The sequence below is a fragment of the Cnephaeus nilssonii genome, assembly GCF_951640355.1.
Source record: "Cnephaeus nilssonii genome assembly, chromosome: X".
NCBI lineage: Eukaryota > Metazoa > Chordata > Mammalia > Chiroptera > Vespertilionidae > Cnephaeus > Cnephaeus nilssonii.
In genome coordinates this window covers 186401-198769 of record NC_137071.1, presented here as the reverse complement: position 1 = coordinate 198769, position 12369 = coordinate 186401, and the positions used below count along the sequence as shown (strand labels likewise).

General features: G+C 61.1%; 1 protein-coding gene across 3 annotated transcripts in view; it reads right to left on the bottom strand.

Moving 5' to 3' along the window:
* Positions 1–11744, bottom strand: part of CLCN4 (chloride voltage-gated channel 4) — a 60728-nt gene extending 48984 nt beyond the window's left edge. The window contains exon 1 of one of the 3 annotated variants that reach the window (XM_079765355.1): positions 11614–11744. The gene's annotated coding sequence lies outside the window, so the exon portion shown is untranslated. Of the gene's footprint in view, positions 1–10171; positions 10250–11613 lie in introns of those variants that run through there. The other 2 variants (XM_079765357.1, XM_079765356.1) reach the window with 2 other exon arrangements.
* Between the last annotated feature and the right edge of the window lie 625 nt (positions 11745–12369).

The following is a 12369-nucleotide window of genomic DNA, read 5'->3' as shown; positions in this document are numbered from 1 at the left end:
GGGTTGCCAAGGTGAGGGCTGCGATGGCAGCGGATGGCAATCGGGGGCCAAGGAAAGGTGGCGGAGGCGTGACTCAGCCGGAGGAAAAGGACTCGCCTGTCCCCGGCGGGCGGCCTCCTCGCTGCTCACCACAAGGCCCCTGGCAGCGGCCAGCACCTGCGAGGGTACAGCGCAGGGAAAATTCCGTCCCCGCTTGGGACGCTGAGCCAGGAGGCGGGCAAGTGCAGCGGGGCAGGCTCCAGGGAGCCACCAGGGCGGGGAGCAGGACGCAGCCTCTGTGTGTGGTCTCCCTCCCGCACGCCCCACACCTGCCTTGGGCATGGGAGCTGGTGCTGCCCGGAGGGCCCAGGCCGGCCCCAGCGCTGGGACAGGCGCACTGTGGCTGAGTGGGGGATCCAGCCCTACCCCGGCCCTGGGACAGGCGCACTGTGGCTGAGTGGGGGCTCCAGGCCTAGCCCGGCCCTGGGACAGGCGCACTGTGGCTGAGTGGGGGGGTCCAGGCCTACCCCGGCCCTGGGACAGGCACACTGTGGCTGAGTGGGGGGTCCAGGCCTACCCTGGCCCTGGGACAGGCGCACTGTGGCTGAGTGGGGGGTCCAGGCCTACCCCGGCCCTGGGACAGGCGCACTGTGGCTGAGTGGGGGGTCCAGGCCTAGCCCAGCCCTGGGACAGGCGCACTGGGGCTGAGTGGGGGGTCCAGGCCTACCCCGGCCCTGGGACAGGTGCACTGTGGCTGAGTGGGGGGTCCAGGCCTACCCCGGCCCTGGGACAGGCGCACTGTGGCTGAGTGGGGGGTCCAGGCCTACCCCGGCCCTGGGACAGGCACACTGTGGCTGAGTGGGGGGTCCAGGCCTACCCTGGCCCTGGGACAGGCGCACTGTGGCTGAGTGGGGGGTCCAGGCCTACCCCGGCCCTGGGACAGGCGCACTGTGGCTGAGTGGGGGGTCCAGGCCTAGCCCAGCCCTGGGACAGGCGCACTGTGGCTGAGTGGGGGGTCCAGGCCTACCCCGGCCCTGGGACAGGTGCACTGTGGCTGAGTGGGGGGTCCAGGCCTACCCCGGCCCTGGGACAGGCGCACTGTGGCTGAGTGGGGGGCCCAGGCCTACCCCAGCCCTGGGACAGGCGCACTGTGGCTGAGTTGGGGGTCCAGGCCTACCCCAGCCCTGGGACAGGCGCACTGTGGCTGAGTGGGGGGCCCAGGCCTACCCCGGCCCTGGGACAGGCGCACTGTGGCTGAGTGGGGGGCCCAGGCCTACCCCGGCCCTGGGACAGGCGCACCGTGGCTGAGTGGGGGGCCCAGGCCTACCCCGGCCCTGGGACAGGCGCACCGTGGCTGAGTGGGGGGCCCAGGCCTACCCCGGCCCTGGGACAGGCGCACTGTGGCTGAGTGGGGGGCCCAGGCCTACCCCGGCCCTGGGACAGGCGCACTGTGGCTGAGTGGGGGGCCCAGGCCTACCCCGGCCCTGGGACAGGCGCACTGTGGCTGAGTGGGGGGCCCAGGCCTACCCCGGCCCTGGGACAGGCGCACTGTGGCTGAGTGGGGGGCCCAGGCCTACCCCGGCCCTGGGACAGGCGCACTGTGGCTGAGTGGGGGGCCCAGGCCTACCCCGGCCCTGGGACAGGCGCACTGTGGCTGAGTGGGGGCTCCAGGCCTAGCCCGGCCCTGGGACAGGCGCACTGTGGCTGAGTGGGGGGGTCCAGGCCTACCCCGGCCCTGGGACAGGCACACTGTGGCTGAGTGGGGGGTCCAGGCCTACCCTGGCCCTGGGACAGGCGCACTGTGGCTGAGTGGGGGGTCCAGGCCTACCCCGGCCCTGGGACAGGCGCACTGTGGCTGAGTGGGGGGTCCAGGCCTAGCCCAGCCCTGGGACAGGCGCACTGGGGCTGAGTGGGGGGTCCAGGCCTACCCCGGCCCTGGGACAGGTGCACTGTGGCTGAGTGGGGGGTCCAGGCCTACCCCGGCCCTGGGACAGGCGCACTGTGGCTGAGTGGGGGGTCCAGGCCTACCCCGGCCCTGGGACAGGCACACTGTGGCTGAGTGGGGGGTCCAGGCCTACCCTGGCCCTGGGACAGGCGCACTGTGGCTGAGTGGGGGGTCCAGGCCTACCCCGGCCCTGGGACAGGCGCACTGGGGCTGAGTGGGGGGTCCAGGCCTACCCCGGCCCTGGGACAGGCGCACTGGGGCTGAGTGGGGGGTCCAGGCCTACCCCGGCCCTGGGACAGGTGCACTGTGGCTGAGTGGGGGGTCCAGGCCTACCCCGGCCCTGGGACAGGCGCACTGTGGCTGAGTGGGGGGCCCAGGCCTACCCCAGCCCTGGGACAGGCGCACTGTGGCTGAGTTGGGGGTCCAGGCCTACCCCAGCCCTGGGACAGGCGCACTGTGGCTGAGTGGGGGGTCCAGGCCTACCCCGGCCCTGGGACAGGCGCACCGTGGCTGAGTGGGGGGCCCAGGCCTACCCCGGCCCTGGGACAGGCGCACCGTGGCTGAGTGGGGGGCCCAGGCCTACCCCGGCCCTGGGACAGGCGCACCGTGGCTGAGTGGGGGGCCCAGGCCTACCCCGGCCCTGGGACAGGCGCACTGTGGCTGAGTGGGGGGCCCAGGCCTACCCCGGCCCTGGGACAGGCGCACTGTGGCTGAGTGGGGGGCCCAGGCCTACCCCGGCCCTGGGACAGGCGCACTGTGGCTGAGTGGGGGGCCCAGGCCTACCCCGGCCCTGGGGCAGGCGCACTGTGGCTGAGTGCAGGGGTCCGTGGGGCCTCTGGGGCTGGCTCCCGGCCTCCCAGGCGCTGTCCCAGCAGACAGGCAAAGCTCGGGCCTGCAGCTTTCGGCAGTTCACCCAGCAGCCTGCTGGTCCCGGGAACCTCGCAAAGAGCAGCAGGCAGTGAGCAAGTGCCCTGAGCAGAGCTGTAGAAGGAAATGGGGGTGGGGGTTGGGGGGGATATACAAGATGAGGGCCCTAGCTGGTGTGGCTCAGTGGATAGAGCATCGGCCTGCAGACTGAAGGGTCCCAGGTTCGATTCCGGTCAAGGGCCCATGCCTGGGTTGCGGTCTCAATCCCCAGTGTGGGGCGTGCAGGAGGCAGCCGGTCCATGATTCTCTCCCATCACTGATGTTCCTCTCTCTCTCCCTCTCCCTTCCTCTCTGAAAGCAATAAAAGTATATTTGTAAACAATTTGTTTAAAAGCAAGATGATGGGAGACTGTGCCCAGCAGCGCAGGGAGAGCGAGCAAAGGGCCGGGACTTGGCCTCAGGCACCGCCACGGGCCAGCTCACACACCCGGGGACAGAGTGTGCCGGGCGCCAGGGGCAGCGAGAAAGCTGCGCACAGGCGTGGCCCTGACGCCAGGAGACGCGGCCACCAGCCAGTGGCCTGAGGACTCAGGTGACTCCATCCCCAGCAGGGCAGCCAGCGGCCTTTCCGGCATCACATGCGGAGCGCACCTGCCCCTCTGCTGGCCCCGTGACCGCGCACCGGGTGGCGCTGCCCTGATGGGGGCGGGAGGGCCATGGGGAAGCGCGGCGATTACATGGGCACAACGCAACCCTCCGGCAGGCAAGGCCAGCCCAGGTGCCCTAGAATAACCCGGGGGGTGGGCCTCCTGCCAAGCCCCGCGTGCTCTGCCTCGCCTCGGCTGCCCCCTCAGCCCTGAGCGCTCAGCCCCAGGGTGCTCAGCCCCCCACGACGCTCTCAAAGCTCTCCCTCACTCCCTTTCCTGTCCCCGTCCTGGCCGGCAGAGGGGCTGTCATGACCGCCCCGTCTAACTAGCATTCTCTACCCTTCGCTGTCCATCATGGCCTCCCGCATAAGCCTTGTGGATCTGGTTCTGGAATATCCCATCGCCTAGGGCAGTGGTGGGCAAACCACGGCTCACGAGCCACCTGCGGCTCTTTGGCCCCTTGAGTGTGGCTCTTCCACAAAATACCACGGCCTGGGCGAGTCTATTTTGAAGAAGTGGTGTTAGAAGAAGTTTAAGTTTAAAAAATTTGGCTCTCCAAAGAAATTTCAATCGTTGTACTGTTGATATCTGGCTCTGTTGACTAATGAGTTTGCCGACCACTAGCCTAGAGTGACAGGTCTCACCCGGGGGCAATTTCGCCCACCAGAGGACATCGGGCAATGTCTGGAGTTTGGTTGTCCCAACTTGGGGGGGGGGTGAGGCAGGGGTGACTACTGGCATCAAGTGGGTGGCCGTCCCCGCCATAGAGTATCCAGTCCAAATGCCCAGAGTGTCAACGGTGAGGAAGCCTGGCCTGAATACAGAGCAGGGAGCCACCACATGCTTGCTACTCGAGGGAATAAATAGTGACTCTTGAGGCTCCCGCCCATGGAAATAAATGCCTTTGCGGTTCTCGTGATACTGACGTCTTTTCTCAGGATTCTAATATTTCACTTCTCTTGTCATTCAACACACATTTACTGAGCACCTACTATGCCCGTGCTCTGTGCTGTGTTTGCAGTGGCGAGTGGGCCACGCATAGTCCCTGATCTCAGAGCCCAGAGGGAGAAAAGAAGATTCTGTAGAAGCGACCAGAGACCTGGGCGCCCCCCCAGCTCTGTCACTACCAGTCACGTGACCTTGGGCAAGTCCCCTGACTTCCCTGGACATCTCTTCCTCGTGTGTAAAATGCAAGGATTGCTTTAATTTTTTAAAATAGATTTTTATTGATTTGTGAGAGGAAGGGAGAGGGAGAAAGAGAGAGAAATATCAATGATGAGTGAGAATCATGGATCAGCTGCCTCCTGCACGACCCACACTGGGGATGGAGCCCACAACCCAGGCATGTGCCCTGACCAGGAATCGAACCGTGACCTCCTGGTTCATAGGTCACTGCTCAGCCACTGAGCCGCCGCGCTGGGCCGGGTTGCTTAGATTTTGAAGCTAGCTTCCAACATGTAAGTTCCATGCATTTACAGTGGAACCTCGGTTCTCAAACTTAATTTGTTCTAGAAGGCTGTTCGAGAAGCGATTTGTTCACACAATCATTTTTCCCCCTTAGAAATAATGTGAATTGAATTCATCCGTTCCAGACCCCCAAATGATTCCCTGTTTTCACCTTTCTTATGGACGGTGCCTGTCTAGTGGACTGTCTCATCTATAAACAAACACCTCTTTTCTTAAAGGTTTGGACCTACTGGCCTTAACTGAGGCCCTTTCAGCCCTGGCGCCAGGGGTGCCCTGCAGGTCAGCATGCAGCATCTTGGCTGGCTCACACGCCGGGGCCTCCGCAATGCTGGGGCCCCGTGCTTTTCCTGTATCCAGACCAACAGCAAGCCCCTGCCTCCTCGCTGCCCGTGCTCCTCGCTCCTTTCACGCCCTTAGCGACACCAGCACTCCGGAGGCCTCTCTGAGTTGGAAAATCGTGCTAATTGTCCACTTCGCCAGCAATTGCTCTCCTTTGTCTGTTGCCCGAGAGACGCCTTTTGTCCTGCTGAGGCCTCGGCAGGAGAGAGTTGTCAGGTGGGAAACCGAAGTTTGGTTCCACAACCGAGACATATTTCCTGTGAACAACTTGGTCACAACTTGGTCGAGAACCAAACTGCTTGAGATGAGAGTGGTTCGAGAAACGAGGTCTGACTGTACTTGATCGCAGAGGATCAGTTCCTCTCTAGCATTTGTACTCATACGACACCATCAGCACTGATGGCAAAAGCTTTGGGGTCCGCACGTCCCTCCGCAGGGGCTGGTTCAATAAGGGACCACAGGGGGCCCGCACTGTGAGCGTGCTGATGGGAAACATCTGGAGACAAGGGCCCCTGGGCTCTGGTGGGAACGCTCCTCATCGCAAGACCTCAATCAACGCCCCCATGTCCAAAGGGTCTACGTTTCCTTTCCATCTTTTATTTTTTTTATATATTGTTATTGATTTCAGAGAGGAAAGGAGAGGGAGAGAGAGAGAGAAACATCCATGATGAGAGAGAATCATTGATCGGCTGCCTCCTGCACGCCCCCTACTGGGGATGGAGCCCACAACCCAGGCATGTGCCCTTGACCGGAATCGAACCTGGGACCCTTCAGTCCACAGGCCGATGCTCTATCCACTGAGCCAAGCCAGCTAGGGCACCTTTCTATCTTTTAAAAAAACTTTTTATTCTGAACATTCCCGAGTACACAGAACATTCTCCAGAGGAGACCAGTGAGGAACGCCAATCGACCCAGCAAGTGTTCTGTGGGCATCTTTGCCTCATCTCGTTCTCTTTCCATTCCCTGGAACCATCGGAAAGTCTAGCGGTTCTCAGAGTGTGATCCGGGGACTTTGAGGGGGTCCTCAAGATACTTTAGGGGGTTCTACGCTCTCAGATTATTTACCTTTTCCATTCTGATTCTCTCGTGAGGGTACAGTAGAATTTTCCAGATGCTACATGACATGGGGTATTGCAACAGATTGACTGTAGAAACAGGTATGAGAATTCGTGTCTTTTATTTAGCCATTCATGAATGAGATCCCCCCGAATGGCTTTTTAAATGTAAGAGCAACTTGTTCTCCCAGGACACTGCGTCCCTGCCGCCTTCAGCCTGCGTCTCCAAGCACACGCCCGCGTGCACAGAGCGCCGCCCCCGCTGGCGACAACGTGTCCCAACGCCCCTGCGTCTCGGCTCGCTGCTCTGGGTCTGCGATCAGGAGGCTGAGCTGGGCGCCTGCCGCATCTCAGAAAATGCCCAGCGGTGTCCTCCTATCGGCCCTTCGGCAGCCACAGAAACAACCCAATTACCATGCCTAGTCCAGGTGTCTGTTCAGGCCAGGAGCCAATCAAGAGCTACAAGTCATGCCCAGCCGGTGTGGCTCAGTGGATTGAGCATCGTCCCACGCACCATAGAGGTCGCTGGTTCGATTCCCAGTCAGGCACAGGCCTGAGTTGGGGGCTCCATCCCCACTAGGGGGGCGTGCAGGAGGCAGCCGATCTATGTTTCTCTATCATCAATGTTTCTATCTTCTCTCCCTCTCCCTTCCTCTCTCTCTAAGAAACGAATAAAACTTAAAAAAAAAAAAGAGCTACAAGTTATATTTGGTTATTGTCAAGGACTGGATGTGTCCTGTCCCAATTCATAGATTGCAATCCTCACCCTCAATAGGATGGTGCTAGGCGGCGGGGCCTTTGAGGGGTGATCAGGTCATGAAGGGGGGATCCCCTGAATGGACTGGCGCCCTTTTAAGAAGAGGCCAGAGGCCTGGCTGGCTCTCCTCCCACCAGAGGACACAGGAGAAGGCGCCTCTGTAGCCGGAAGAGGGCTCTCTCAGAACCCGGCCTCGCCGGCACCCCGACCCTGGCTCCCGCCGCCAGCGCCGTGAGAAGTAAACCAGGCTCCGGAGCTGCGCCCGCGGCACAGCCGGCCCCGGCAGCTGGCCCGTCCGGGAAGTCTCATCGGATGGAGAAGCCCCTTCTCGTTCTCTTGCCCGATAGTGACCTGTAGCAGGGACAGGGCGATGGCCCCCTGGGTGCCAGCCTCCGACGCACACGAGGGGGTGAGGGCCCACTCTGGGCTGTGGGATCCAGTGGCCGCGAGAGGATGAAGGTGGCAGCTGCGCCCAGCCCGCCACCCGGTGGCTCTTCCACAGGGAACGCCAGCGCTCCCTGACACACCGCGTCTCCTGGGCCAGGAGAGTCCGAGAGAGCCGACGGCCAGGGGACGGCAGAGGGGCACACTGCAGTCCCGGACACACAAGGACAACTGTCCGGCTATTCTGAGTCCGCACACACAATGCCCCTGCCAGCGCCTCTTCCTGCCTGGGGACCCTCCCAGCATGTAGGCCCTCTTACATCTGTCTGCTCCCCGACAAGCCCAGGGGGCAGGACCAGCGAGCGCAGGTGGCCCCATTGGATGGATGCGGCAACCCCTCCGAGGGGCAGGGCTGCGGCCAAAGCCACCCTGCCGAGGGGCAGCGCCAGGCTGGAGACCAAGTCCCGCACTGACGCTGAAAGCACGTGACCCCACTGCTATTTCTTTGTTGTTGTGAATCCTCATCGGAGGCTATTTTTCCATCGGAGCAGAAAGGAGGGGGAGAGACATAGAGAGAGAAACATCAATGAGACTGAGACACATTGATTGCTTGTCTCCCCACGTGCTCCCCAACCAGGGCCAGGGATCGTGCCTTGGACCGGAATCGAACCTGGGACCCTTCAGTCCTCAGGCTGACGCTCTAGCCACTGAGCCAAACCGGCCAGGGCTTGACAGCTGTTTCTAAAAGAGCCCTCCCATTGTGTTTCCAGCATACACAACAGCATGGAAGGGCGTCCGATCTCCGACCAGGGGCTCAGCATCAAACAAACCACAGGAAGATGAATTCTAGAACACAGGAGCCAGAGGGACCTGGAGGGACCTTTGAAATCAGTGGTTCTCAGCTGGGCAGTGGACCCCCCACTCACACACACATACACATACACACACACACACACACATACACACACATGCACACATGTACACATACATACACATACACACACATACAGGGGACAATGGTGACTTTTTGGTTGTCACGACTTGGACACTTGGCGAGAAGGGAAGGTTTGTTACTGGCGTACGGTGGGTGGCGGCACAGAATGATCCCGCCCCAAGTGTCACTAGTGCCGAGATGGAGAAACCCTGGTCTAAATTCCCGCGTTACTTCAAGTACAAAGAAACTGAGGCTCGCCCAGCCAGTGCGGCTCAGTGATGAGCATCGACCTAGGAACCAGGAGGTCAGGGTTCAATTCCCGGTCAGGGCACAGGCCCGGGGTGCGGGCGCCATCCTCAGTGGGGGGCGTGCAGGAGGCAGCCAGTCCATGATTCTCTCTCCTCATGGATGTTTCTCTCTCTCTCCCTCTCCCTTCCTCTCTGACATCAATAAAAATTTATTTTCTTTAAAAAAAGAAACTGAGGCCAAAGACACAAAGTGACTTCCAAGGTCACACAGCTCCAAAGCCAGAAATGGAACCCAGAACTCAGCCGCACCCCTCCATCCTCAGCGCTGCTCCGCTGGGGCTGGGCCCGGCCGGGCCAGGCTGGGCCGAAGTGAGGGTGGGAGCCGAATGAAGCCAAGCAGAGCCAAAGGAAGAACACGGCAACAGGGAAATCAGCAGCGCACAGGGCACGTGCCCTGGGGGAGGAATGCCCCCTCGATGACCAACTAAACCGCATTGCTGTGCGGGTCCCAGTAGCCGCCGGCGGGTCCCCTCTTCCGGAGTGCGTTCCAGCACAGCCCGCCGCCGCCGCTCCCAGAGGGCTGGGCCTCCAGGGAAGGCCCGGGCTCCGCCTAAGGATGCCCACACCTGGCTGGGCCTCGGTTGTCTTTGAACCGGAGAAAGGAATCTAAACACAGGTCCGGCCCACTTAAGAGTCCGTACAAATCCCACCGCACGGAACGGCCACCTGCCCCCTCCATCTGCCGCTGAGTCACCAAGGCCCCTTCTCTCCGCGAGCTAATTACTCAGCAAGGGAACCCCGAAGAACGCTGGGAACCCTTGGGTTTGGGTGTTCCTCTCCACCCCACCCCCTCCCAAAGACCATTTTGTTCTTAAGAGATGTGTTCTTAAAGGAGCTGATCCCCTCTCTCTCACCCTCGCATGCTACCCTTACAGGCTGCATTGCATAATTGTATTGTATTGTCGTTTGATTGGATACTGCTATTTTTAAATCTACTCAGAACACCTGGGCGGGGGGGGGGGGGGGATACATTGATGAGATAGCCCCTCGAAATGCCGGCACCTTGCAAAACAATGCAAAACGCTTTCCATTGCACATGTAGCTCTTTAACTGGCTGACCAAGAACTTTCCATTCCCTTCGGAGCAAAGCAGCGTTTGCTGTAAAGAAATCGGGCTCAGTGCTGAGGACAATCGCCGTCAGGAGAATTGGTAAAGGGGCCATTATCCGCGCTGCACAATGACAGCTGCAGGCAGCGGCGGCGATCTGGGCCAAGCCCGCCTCTCCTTCGTTCTGCACGCGCTGGCGCCCATTCCGGCCTCTCCCGCCGGAGCCAGAGGCCAGGTCTTCCCGTCCGGCCCCCGCCCACTTTCTCAGGGGGGGGGGGGAGGAGGGGGCATGCAAAGATCCAAGTCACGCGTGGCGGGCAACGGCCCCTCTCCCGCCCCCCCACACCCCCTCGCGCCGGGGTGCATGCAAAAGCGCTGCGGCCGGAGACCCCACTTTGGCTTTCTGGGGCGCCGCCGGGGCTCGGGGACGCGCGCCCCTTACCTGCAGTGCCGCCCGCGCAGCCCGGCCACCCACCTGCACAGCATCCCGGCCCCGAGCATCCTTTCTTCCAGCGGCGCCTGCGAGCGCGGTGACGTCACCGGGGGCGGGGCCCGCGCCGCCACGTGACCCCCTCGGGCCGGCGCCGGGTAGCGGGAGCTGGCGGGTGGGCGGGGCGAGACGGTGGGCGGGGCGAGACGGGGGGCGGGGCGAGACCCTGGGAGTCCCAGGAGGTGCGGAGCGGGTGGCCCCGGGGCGGGCAGCCCCGCTCCAGCCGCCCGAGTGGGCTGAGCTCCCGCGCAGCGCCCGGCTCTCCACCAGCCCTGGGAACAACGGGCACAGAGCGGGGAAGCCACATGATTGCGGGCTCCGCGCACTAATAGGATTGCCAGAGAGCCAGCCAGAAGGGGATTAGTAGCGAGAGGAAATCATTCCGTTTTATGTTTAAAGTCTTCAGCAAATGCAATGGAGAAGTAAACAGGTTTCCTGCAAACCGAGCTGAGTGCATGGACATACTTGGCAGGGAGGGTCAATGTTTCAAATCATATGTGAAACATGATAGCAAATCCATTCGTGTGAAGCGCGTGCATTAGGGAACGCTATGCTAATTGCGCTGATGAAGAATGCTTCTGATCACTCTCAACAGCGACTTTCCAATGTTAACCTGGATTGGCCAAAGACAAAGGGAGTGACAACATATTGATACCACTTACTGGAGCATCTGATTAGTTAAAATCAAGCCCTGTGGCGGGCGCATGGTTGTACACAGGTCTGTTTTCTGAAATCTTCTGGCCAGGAATCTGATCTGCCTGACAGGACAGAGTTAATTCCCAGTCGCTCATTATTTCACGTTTTCTCATTTGTATCACACTCTGCAGAAGTGAGTCATCTGACGATTCCAGAGAGTATGCACAATGTCAACATCCCCGTGCACAACTGACAACAACAGCCTTGCCTAGAAAGCCGCAGACAGCCCCAACTGGGGTCATTTGGGAGATTTGAACACTCAAGCAGCGAACATATCAACTTGCCTTGCCAACCCACACAAGCGTCCTGAGCTGGGCGAGGGCCAAAGCGGGCGCTGTGTGTTCCAGTCTCCCATCGGCTGGTTCCCTGGCACCGAGTCTGAATCACCATTCTCACACTCCCTGGCCCCCGCCCCGGAGGGTGTGAAATAGATTGTCTTACCAGCAGGCCGAGGCTGGCTGCCTGGCTCTTCCGTCCCGCAGCTTTCCTATTTCTAGATCGCACCCCCGCATGTGACCACCGTTCCCTCCAGATGAGCCAAATCGCTGCTCCGAGGCCGGTCCCCCGTGTGAGGCTAAACAGGCCCTCCCTCGGCCATCGATTCTTTTCAGCACCAGATGTGACAGATCAACAAAGTGGCCGCGTGGTTTCTAGGTCACGCGTCTCCAGTTTGTTTTTGTGAGTGACAAGCAACTTACCCTGTGCTTCAGGTTCCTGAGATAAGAGTTCAAACGCCACGGAAATCTGCTCCTGTGGGTCCGGGGTCTGAGGGAGACGGAAAGCGGCAGGCTCACTCTCCTGCCTGGGGTGACTGTCAATTTCAGCCTCACACTCCCAGGCCTGGCCACCCCGCCCCCCGCCAGCCTGGGGCGTCACGTGCTCGGCCCAGCCACTCAGCCCAGCCGCTCAGCCCGGCCTCCCAGCCCTGCCCAGCCGGCTCTGTCACCTCTTGCCTCGGGAGGCCGGGCAGGCCAATCTCCTTCGCCTACACCCGGTGCGTTCATGCCCAGAGAGAACCCGGAGTCCCGAGCCAGGACGCCCTGCCCCAGAACCAGTGGGGCGCGGGGGTCCCTATAAAACGCCCTCCTGCGGTCTGAGGTGGCTGGCTCTGTGTTCCGGCTTGGCAGGAGTGCCTACAGGAGAAGCACCTTCCCCCTCGTGGGTGACAGTTGTGCCCGCAGGTTGGTTTCGCCTTCTGTTTACAAGGTGATTGCTCAAGTGTGAAAAGCATCGCAGCAAACAGGCGCCTCTTCCGGACGCTTGTCGTTCCAGCAAAGATGTTTTTTAATTAAAAAAAAAAAAAAGATGCCTCCCATGAGAGTGTAAATTGAACAATCTTCCTGGGGGGCCGGTTAGCAATTTTCACCAAAAGCCGCACTAGTAGGTGTGCATCGGTGTGCATCGCTGAATTTGCTCCAGGAATGCGGCCTGGCCCGGTGGGGGAGGGGGGAGTG